Consider the following 9,387-nt stretch of genomic DNA (forward strand, 5'->3'; position numbering starts at 1 on the left):
ATATTCTTGGAACGCAGCATCTCTCCAGGCGCGCAGGTGCCTCTCCACGAGCTCGTCAGGTCAAAGGGGCTCGAGGGAGCCTTTAAGTAAAAAACTGGTGTGGGAGCACACTGCTTCACCTCCCACAGAGTCGCCCCTGGGCATCATGGTAGATGCAGTTCAGATCGACAAGCGAGTACACTTGGAAAGGCTTGAGTGTTTCACCAGGTGGGTGCAGATTAGTGCTGGCCATCTCTGGACATGTGTTTCTGGATTATTATCCGTCATGAGCAGAGATTAGGGAAAATTATTTGGCGTTGCTGAGCAGGCTGCCATATTCTTGGAACGCAGTATCTCTCCAGGCGCGCAGGTGCCTCTCCACGAGCTTGTCAGCTCAAAGCGGCTCGAGGGAGCCTTTAAGTAAAAAACTGGTGTGGGAGCACACTGCTTCACCTCCCAGCAGAGTCGCCCCTGGGCATCATGGTAGATGCAGTTCAGATCGACAAGCGAGTACACTTGGAAAGTCTTCAGTATTTCACCAGGTGGGTGCAGATTAGTGCTGGCCATCTCTGGACACGTGATTCTGGATTATTATCAGTCATCAGCAGAGATTAGGCACAATTATTTGGGGTTGCTGAGCAGGCTGCCATATTCTTGGAACGCAGTATCTCTCCAGGCGCGCAGGTGCCTCTCCACGAGCTCGTCAGCTCAAAGCGGCTCGAGAGAGCCTTTAAGTAAAAAAACTGGGGTGGGAGCACACTGCTTCACCTCCCAGCAGAGTCGCCCCTGGGCACCATGGTAGATGCAGTTCAGATCGACAAGCGAGTACACTTGGAAAGTATTGAGTGTTTCACCAGGTGGGTGCAGATTAGTGCTGGCCATCTCTGGACACGTGTTTCTGGATTATTATCCGTCATCAGCAGAGATTAGGGAAAATTATTTGGGGTTGCTGAGCAGGCTGCCATATTCTTGGAACGCAGTATCTCTCCAGGCGCGCAGGTGCCTCTCCACGAGCTCGTCAGCTCAAAGGGGCTCGAGGGAGCCTTTAAGTAAAAAACTGGTGTGGTAGCACACTGCTTCACCTCCCAGCAGAGTTGCCCCTGGGCATCATGGTAGATGCAGTTCAGATCAACAAGCGAGTACACTTGGAAAGTCTTGAGTGTTTCACCAGGTGGGTGCAGATTAGTGCTGGCCATCTCTGGACACGTGTTTCTGGATTATTATCCGTCATGAGCAGAGATTAGGGAAAATTATTTGGGGTTGCTGAGCAGGCTGCCATATTCTTGGAATGCAGTATCTCTCCAGGCGCGCAGGTGCCTCTCCACGAGCTCGTCAGCTCAAAGCGGCTCGAGGGAGCCTTTAAGTAAAAAACTGGTGTGGGAGCACACTGCTTCACCTCCCACAGAGTCGCCCCTGGGCATCATGGTAGATGCAGTTCAGATCGACAAGCGAGTACACTTGGAAAGTCTTGAGTGTTTCACCAGGTGGGTGCAGATTAGTGCTGGCCATCTCTGGACATGTGTTTCTGGATTATTATCCGTCATGAGCAGAGATTAGGGAAAATTATTTGGGGTTGCTGAGCAGGCTGCCATATTCTTGGAACGCAGTATCTCTCCAGGCGCGCAGGTGCCTCTCCACGAGCTCGTCAGCTCAAAGCGGCTCGAGGGAGCCTTTAAGTAAAAAACTGGTGTGGGAGCACACTGCTTCACCTCCCAGCAGAGTCGCCCCTGGGCATCATGGTAGATGCAGTTCAGATCGACAAGCGAGTACACTTGGAAAGTCTTCAGTGTTTCACCAGGTGGGTGCAGATTAGTGCTGGCCATCTCTGGACACGTGATTCTGGATTATTATCCGTCATCAGCAGAGATTAGGCAAAAATTATTTGGGGTTGCTGAGCAGGCTGCCATATTCTTGGAACGCAGTATCTCTCCAGGCGCGCAGGTGCCTCTCCACGAGCTCGTCAGCTCAAAGCGGCTCGAGAGAGCCTTTAAGTAAAAAAACTTGGGTGGGAGCACACTGCTTCACCTCCCAGCAGAGTCGCCCCTGGGCATCATGGTAGATGCAGTTCAGATCGACAAGCGAGTACACTTGGAAAGTCTTGAGTGTTTCACCAGGTGGGTGCAGATTAGTGCTGGCCATCTCTGGACACGTGTTTCTGGATTATTATCCGTCATCAGCAGAGATTAGGCAAAATTATTTGGGGTTGCTGAGCAGGCTGCCATATTCTTGGAACGCAGCATCTCTCCAGGCGCGCAGGTGCCTCTCCACGAGCTCGTCAGCTCAAAGGGGCTCGAGGGAGCCTTTAAGTAAAAAACTGGTGTGGGAGCACACTGCTTCACCTCCCACAGAGTCGCCCCTGGGCATCATGGTAGATGCAGTTCAGATCGACAAGCGAGTACACTTGGAAAGTCTTGAGTGTTTCACCAGGTGGGTGCAGATTAGTGCTGGCCATCTCTGGACATGTGTTTCTGGATTATTATCCGTCATGAGCAGAGATTAGGGAAAATTATTTGGCGTTGCTGAGCAGGCTGCCATATTCTTGGAACGCAGTATCTCTCCAGGCGCGCAGGTGCCTCTCCACGAGCTTGTCAGCTCAAAGCGGCTCGAGGGAGCCTTTAAGTAAAAAACTGGTGTGGGAGCACACTGCTTCACCTCCCAGCAGAGTCGCCCCTGGGCATCATGGTAGATGCAGTTCAGATCGACAAGCGAGTACACTTGGAAAGTCTTCAGTATTTCACCAGGTGGGTGCAGATTAGTGCTGGCCATCTCTGGACACGTGATTCTGGATTATTATCAGTCATCAGCAGAGATTAGGCACAATTATTTGGGGTTGCTGAGCAGGCTGCCATATTCTTGGAACGCAGTATCTCTCCAGGCGCGCAGGTGCCTCTCCACGAGCTCGTCAGCTCAAAGCGGCTCGAGAGAGCCTTTAAGTAAAAAAACTGGGGTGGGAGCACACTGCTTCACCTCCCAGCAGAGTCGCCCCTGGGCACCATGGTAGATGCAGTTCAGATCGACAAGCGAGTACACTTGGAAAGTATTGAGTGTTTCACCAGGTGGGTGCAGATTAGTGCTGGCCATCTCTGGACACGTGTTTCTGGATTATTATCCGTCATCAGCAGAGATTAGGCAAAATTATTTGGGGTTGCTGAGCAGGCTGCCATATTCTTGGAACGCAGTATCTCTCCAGGCGCGCAGGTACCTCTCCACAAGCTCGTCAGCTCAAAGGGGCTCGAGGTAGCCTTTAAGTAAAAAACTGGTGTGGTAGCACACTGCTTCACCTCCCAGCAGAGTTGCCCCTGGGCATCATGGTAGAGGCAGTTCAGATCAACAAGCGAGTACACTTGGAAAGTCTTGAGTGTTTCACCAGGTGGGTGCAGATTAGTGCTGGCCCTCTCTGGACACGTGTTTCTGGATTATTATCCGTCATGAGCAGAGATTAGGGAAAATTATTTGGGGTTGCTGAGCAGGCTGCCATATTCTTGAAATGCAGTATCTCTCCAGGCGCGCAGGTGCCTCTCCACGAGCTCGTCAGCTCAAAGCGGCTTGAGGGAGCCTTTAAGTAAAAAACTGGTGTGGGAACACACTGCTTCACCTCCCACAGAGTCGCCCTTGGGCATCATGGTAGATGCAGTACAGATCGACAAGCGAGTACACTTGGAAAGTCTTGAGTGTTTCACCAGGTGGGTGCAGATTAGTGCTGGCCATCTCTGGACATGTGTTTCTGGATTATTATCCGTCATGAGCAGAGATTAGGGAAAATTATTTGGGGTTGCTGAGCAGGCTGCCATATTCTTGGAACGCAGTATCTCTCCAGGCGCGCAGGTGCCTCTCCACGAGCTCGTCAGCTCAAAGCGGCTCGAGGGAGCCTTTAAGTAAAAAACTGGTGTGGGAGCACACTGCTTCACCTACCAGCAGAGTCGCCCCTGGGCATCATGGTAGATGCAGTTCAGATCGACAAGCGAGTACACTTGGAAAGTCTTCAGTGTTTCACCAGGTGGGTGCAGATTAGTGCTGGCCATCTCTGGACACGTGATTCTGGATTATTATCCGTCATCAGCAGAGATTAGGCACAATTATTTGGGGTTGCTGAGCAGGCTGCCATATTCTTGGAACGCAGTATCTCTCCAGGCGCGCAGGTGCCTCTCCACGAGCTCTTCAGCTCAAAGCGGCTCGAGGGAGCCTTTAAGTAAAAAACTGGTGTGGGAGCACACTGCTTCACCTCCCAGCAGAGTCGCCCCTGGGCATCATGGTAGATGCAGTTCAGATCGACAAGCGAGTACACTTGGAAAGTCTTGAGTGTTTCACCAGGTGGGTGCAGATTAGTGCTGGCCATCTCCGGACACGTGTTTCTGGATTATTATCCGTCATCAGCAGAGATTAGGCAAAATTATTTGGGGTTGCTGAGCAGGCTGCCATATTCTTGGAACGCAGTATCTCTCCAGGCGCGCAGTTGCCTCTCCACGAGCTCGTCAGCTCAAAGTTGCTCGAGGGAGCCTTTAAGTAAAAAACTGGTGTGGTACTTCTATGTTCAATATTCATAATACATCTATTCAGAAACTGAGGACATTTATGACAACATTTAAAAAATCACATCTTCAATGTAAAATTAAAATATTGTAACATTTGGACACTTGCCCATTTAGAAATATTACAAACTGCTAGGGCATTCTTTAGGCTGCCTTCAAAATGAGATGTGAAATTCAGCATTCCATGACACTGAAATGCTTTCCACCATCATAATCTAAGTATAAGAAAACTTGTACTGACTTAATACTTTGTTAAAGGACCAGCAATAAATTGGAACAACTTAATGATGCTCTACTTCTCTCAAATCCACATACACACTACATACAATCGAAATACTTTGATGGGGAATCAGAATTCTGCATGTCCCGATGTTGTATAAATCCTCATTGGATTTTAAAAGATAGAACAACCTTTAGTTGTATTAGTTAATTGAGTCCCAACAAAATGCAAGCAGTCATTTTGTGCCTTCTGCAAAACAACATACGCTATAAAACTACGGAGCTTGTAGACTTCATCTGTTGTACTCATCTGCCATTTACACAACCAAAAACATTGGTCAGTTTGACAAGATTAATAACAAGCACGCTGAGTAAATCTATGAGCATTACAGTATACACCCACTACATTCTAAAGATACGATGGGTGATGCATTAGCACTGTATCAAATGAGAGAAGCAACAGGACAGCCAGGTAGTATCTGGGAAAAAGTTTAGAAGCAAAATGTTTTCCACATTTATTTCCAACTGGGAAAGGAGGCCGATATGATAATGACCCTGTACAAATGTCTGCTACAGAAAAACGTGCTGCAAGTCTATATTCAGAGAACCTACGTTTTCGCTTAAAACATCCCTTACGTTTCAACACTTTTAAATGAAACTGATCTATCTGCTACGTCTTATGCTGTTGCACATGGGATGCGAACTGGAACTGGCTTTACAAACCTAACAGCTAAAGATTTTCTACACAAGATGGAAGCCAATGACAAAAACCTTGGGCCTCATTTATGAAAAGTGACGCATCGCTGCGTGAAAACAGCGATGTGTCACTTTTCATTGCGCCCTCCTTGCGACACTAATGATGCCTCATATTTACAGTATGACGCATCATGGCGCAAGGAGTTACAGATACGTCAGTATTTCTGACGTATCTGTGTGGCGCAAAAGTGACGCATTGCTGGAGTGTGTAACAAAAGTGACGCAACTCCAGCAATGTGTCCTTTCATATGGGGCAAGCCCCATGTGAAAGAGCCTGCGTCAGTCTTACGCCTGCTGTGAGGCAGGCGTAAGAAATTGACGCATTTGTGTCCTAGAAGTGGCGCAGTGAAATATAATAGATTTCATTGCGTCACTTCCATGACCCTTTCTTGCGTCAAAATGCCCCCCTTGCATACATTATACCAGGCGCAGGTATAATGTGGCGCAGGGGTTTACAAAGTGACGCATCTACCTAGATGCGTCACTTTGTAAATATGGTGCAACAAGGCGCATTTTTTACACCACTGGTGCTTCACAAAAAGTGACGCACCGGCGACGTAAAAGTGACCCACAGCCTCATAAATGAGGCCCCTTGTATATAACTTGATCAATATTATGGCATGTCAGTGAGGTACCAATGAATATTAGTTTCAAAGACATGGATAACTATGATGTATGTTGAGAAGCTTAGGACCGCCTACTTGGTTTCTCACTTTGGGGCATATCCTGTGGCGATATGGGCTTCACCTTATTCACAAGGGAGATGTGGCTTAACGCTGCCTTGTAAATAAGGCACCCTTTCATGCTCTACTTAGCGTGAAAGGGGCTGGCAATGGGTGTTGTGGTGGGCGTTCCATCACAACACCCATTGATTTTGATGCTGTCCCATATTTACATAGGTGGCATAAATATGGGGCAGCGCCAAAATTAAGACCAGGAAAAACCTGGTTTTACCCTGGTGAAACATGGAGAAATATATTTTTTCTCATAGTTTTTGCTGTTTCTTTGTGTGCTGCATTGTGCAGCACACATAAGCCATTGATTGTTTATGTGCAGGAAGGTGTCCCTTCCTGCACATAAACAATCATTAACAAAATAGACGAGTTGCAACTTCTATTTGTGCTGCACAAAGCAACACATATAGAAGTTACAAAACGCCATTTCAGATTGTTAATGTGCATGAAGGGACACCTTCCTGCACATAAACATTCCTTACCATCAATGCAGGCACCTTTGCACTATGGTGCAAGGACTCCTGCATTGGTGCTAGGCTGCTAAATTTAGCACCAGCGCAGGGAGAAACGTATGTTTGCATCGTAATCTTGTAAATACGGTGCAACCCTGCGTTTCAGAAGTGGCAGAGCTCATCGAATACGCCAACAAGGCTAACGCGGCGCTCCGTCACTTGTTTTGTAAATATGCCCCTTTAAGTTGTGCTAAATTACCTAAGGGATGACTTTCTAGTTCAAGCAAACAATAATCTTCCAGATGTTGCCTGCAAGACAACTGCTGAATAATGGGGCATATTACCATCGTTAAGCGATATTTATCGCTAACGATGCTTAGCAACGAATTTTTTAACGCTAAGCATCGTCAGAAATTATCACAGATAAACCTTGCTATTATCAAGGTTTATCGCAAATGCGATAAAAAACAGCCGCAATGCATGAATATCGCTGAAAAGTCAGCGATATTCATGCATTACCGAGCTAATGCTCTTAGCCATGTTATCCACCTCCCATTGGATAACATGGCTAAGAACTGCTCAGGGCAGGTGTTAATTTTTGGAGATATTCGCGCTTAGCGCGAATATCTCCAAAAGTTGGTAATAGGAGATAGCGATGTTAGCGACTGTTTCCAGTCGCTAACATCTTGGCACGCCCACTTTGCATGTCACTAGTGATAAATATCATTGACATGCAAAGTGGGGCCCAAGATGGTCGCTATCTCCTACTAGCTGTCGCTAACTGGTGTTAGCGACAGCTAGGTAATAGGGAGATAATTTTATCTCCGCTTTCTTGGCTTTTAAAGCCAAAAAAGCGGAGATAAACCCCCTTGATAATATGCCCCAATGTTCTTTAGATCCTGCAAATGTTTGCAGATTTGTCAATCGCAAATTCCAAACTTTGTATGACCAGTTAGCCAATAAACACAAAAATCCCCTTGGAGAGGTACTTGATTGCTTTTGGAGAAGAGAGTATCAAGCAAGAGGTGCACCACATATTCATATGCTGTTGTGTATTAAAAATGCCCCATCATTTACTTATGACTGATGAATCCTTTCTTAATTTTATTGAACAGCATGTTCCATGTGGGATCCCTAATAAAGAAAAAATATAAAACTGTTTGGACAAGTTGTCAAATTTTAATCAAATAAGTGTGGGAAATATTGCTTACGTAAATATAAATACAAATCTAAACATTACTGTAAATGTCGTTATGGTTTTCCAAGGCCAAGTCTAAAAAAAGGGAAGAGTCAACAATTTTCTGTAATCAGTTAGCCATGTCGTCACAGGAAAGTCACCTAAAAATACATTTAATCTAAAAAGAGACCAAGCATCACAGCAGATGAACGGCTATAACCCTTTAATACTACAAAGGTGGAATGCTAACATGGACATCCTATTTGCTGCAGATAATTCTATAGTAGTAGCACGTTATGTCACTTCATACATTACTGAGGTGGAAAAAAGTGATATGAAGGAAGTATGGAAAGACAAATACGCCGAGCAATGTTTAGCAAAAAGGTTATATTGATTTAGCCTTCAAATGCTATCTCATTGAGCGGTCAATAGCTATGAGGGGTGTGACTGTTTAAGCTCTTTAAGTTTATACCGGAAATCTAAATCCATTACGTGGCTTGGCGTAGGATTGTCAACATCATGAAGACTTCTGAAAAGCCCCAAAAAGAAGCCCTTTGTTACAAAATGTAGCAGAACATGAAGTTGTTCACTTTTGCACTTATCAAAATAAATTGGCAGAAGATGTCAAAGGTGGAACATTTTGAGCTGCAGGGACAAATGTCTGTTTAATACAAAAATCCACATTCATTAACCATCATAAAGGTATGTGTGAGAATGAAGATAACAAGCATTGGAAATGCAATAGGTCTCTCATTAGGAAAGTTTGAGCTATTGGTCTTATAAATGACAAATATTTTATTTATGTGTTGTTTTTGAAAATAGCTAAATTAATAGCTTTGTCATTTACAATGCCAATAGTTATAGCTTTCGCAAATGTGACACCTATAGCATTTGTAATGCAACATGTGTGGTATTTACGTGACTTAGATGTATTGATATTACAAATACCAATGGATTTTAATTTTTTAAATAATTAATTTAATTTGTAATGTCAATAGCTTTAGGTTTTGTAAATAACTTTTGTGAAGATTATGTTAAGTTAAATATTAACATCTTTTTGTGATTTGTTATAAAGCTTGAAAGCTTGAAAACAGCTTGAAACATTGAAAGAACATATTTGAACCAGTGATGCTGTGGTGGTGCTGAGTGATGCTGTATTTGCGCTGAGTGATGCTGTGGTTTCGCTGAGTGATGCTGTGGCTTCGGTGAGTGATGCTGTGGTAGCCCCGAGTGATGCTGTGCTGGCCCCGAGTGATGCTGTGGTGGCGCTGAGTGGTGCTGTGGTGGCCCTGAGTGATGCTGTGGTGGCCCTGAGTGATGCTGTAGTGGCCCTGAGTGATGCAGTGGAGGCGCTGAGTAATGCTGTGGTGGCCCTGAGTGATGCTGTGGTGGCCCTGAGTGATGCTGTGTTGGCCCTGAGTGATGCTGTGGTGGCCCTGAGTGATACTGTGGTGGCCCTGAGTAATGCTGTGGTGACCCTGAGTAATGCTGTGGTGGCCATGATTAATGCTGTGGTGTTGAGTAATGCTGTGATTAAGGAG

The sequence above is a fragment of the Lissotriton helveticus genome, chromosome 11, assembly GCF_964261635.1.
Source record: "Lissotriton helveticus chromosome 11, aLisHel1.1, whole genome shotgun sequence".
Classification (NCBI taxonomy): Eukaryota; Metazoa; Chordata; class Amphibia; order Caudata; family Salamandridae; genus Lissotriton; species Lissotriton helveticus.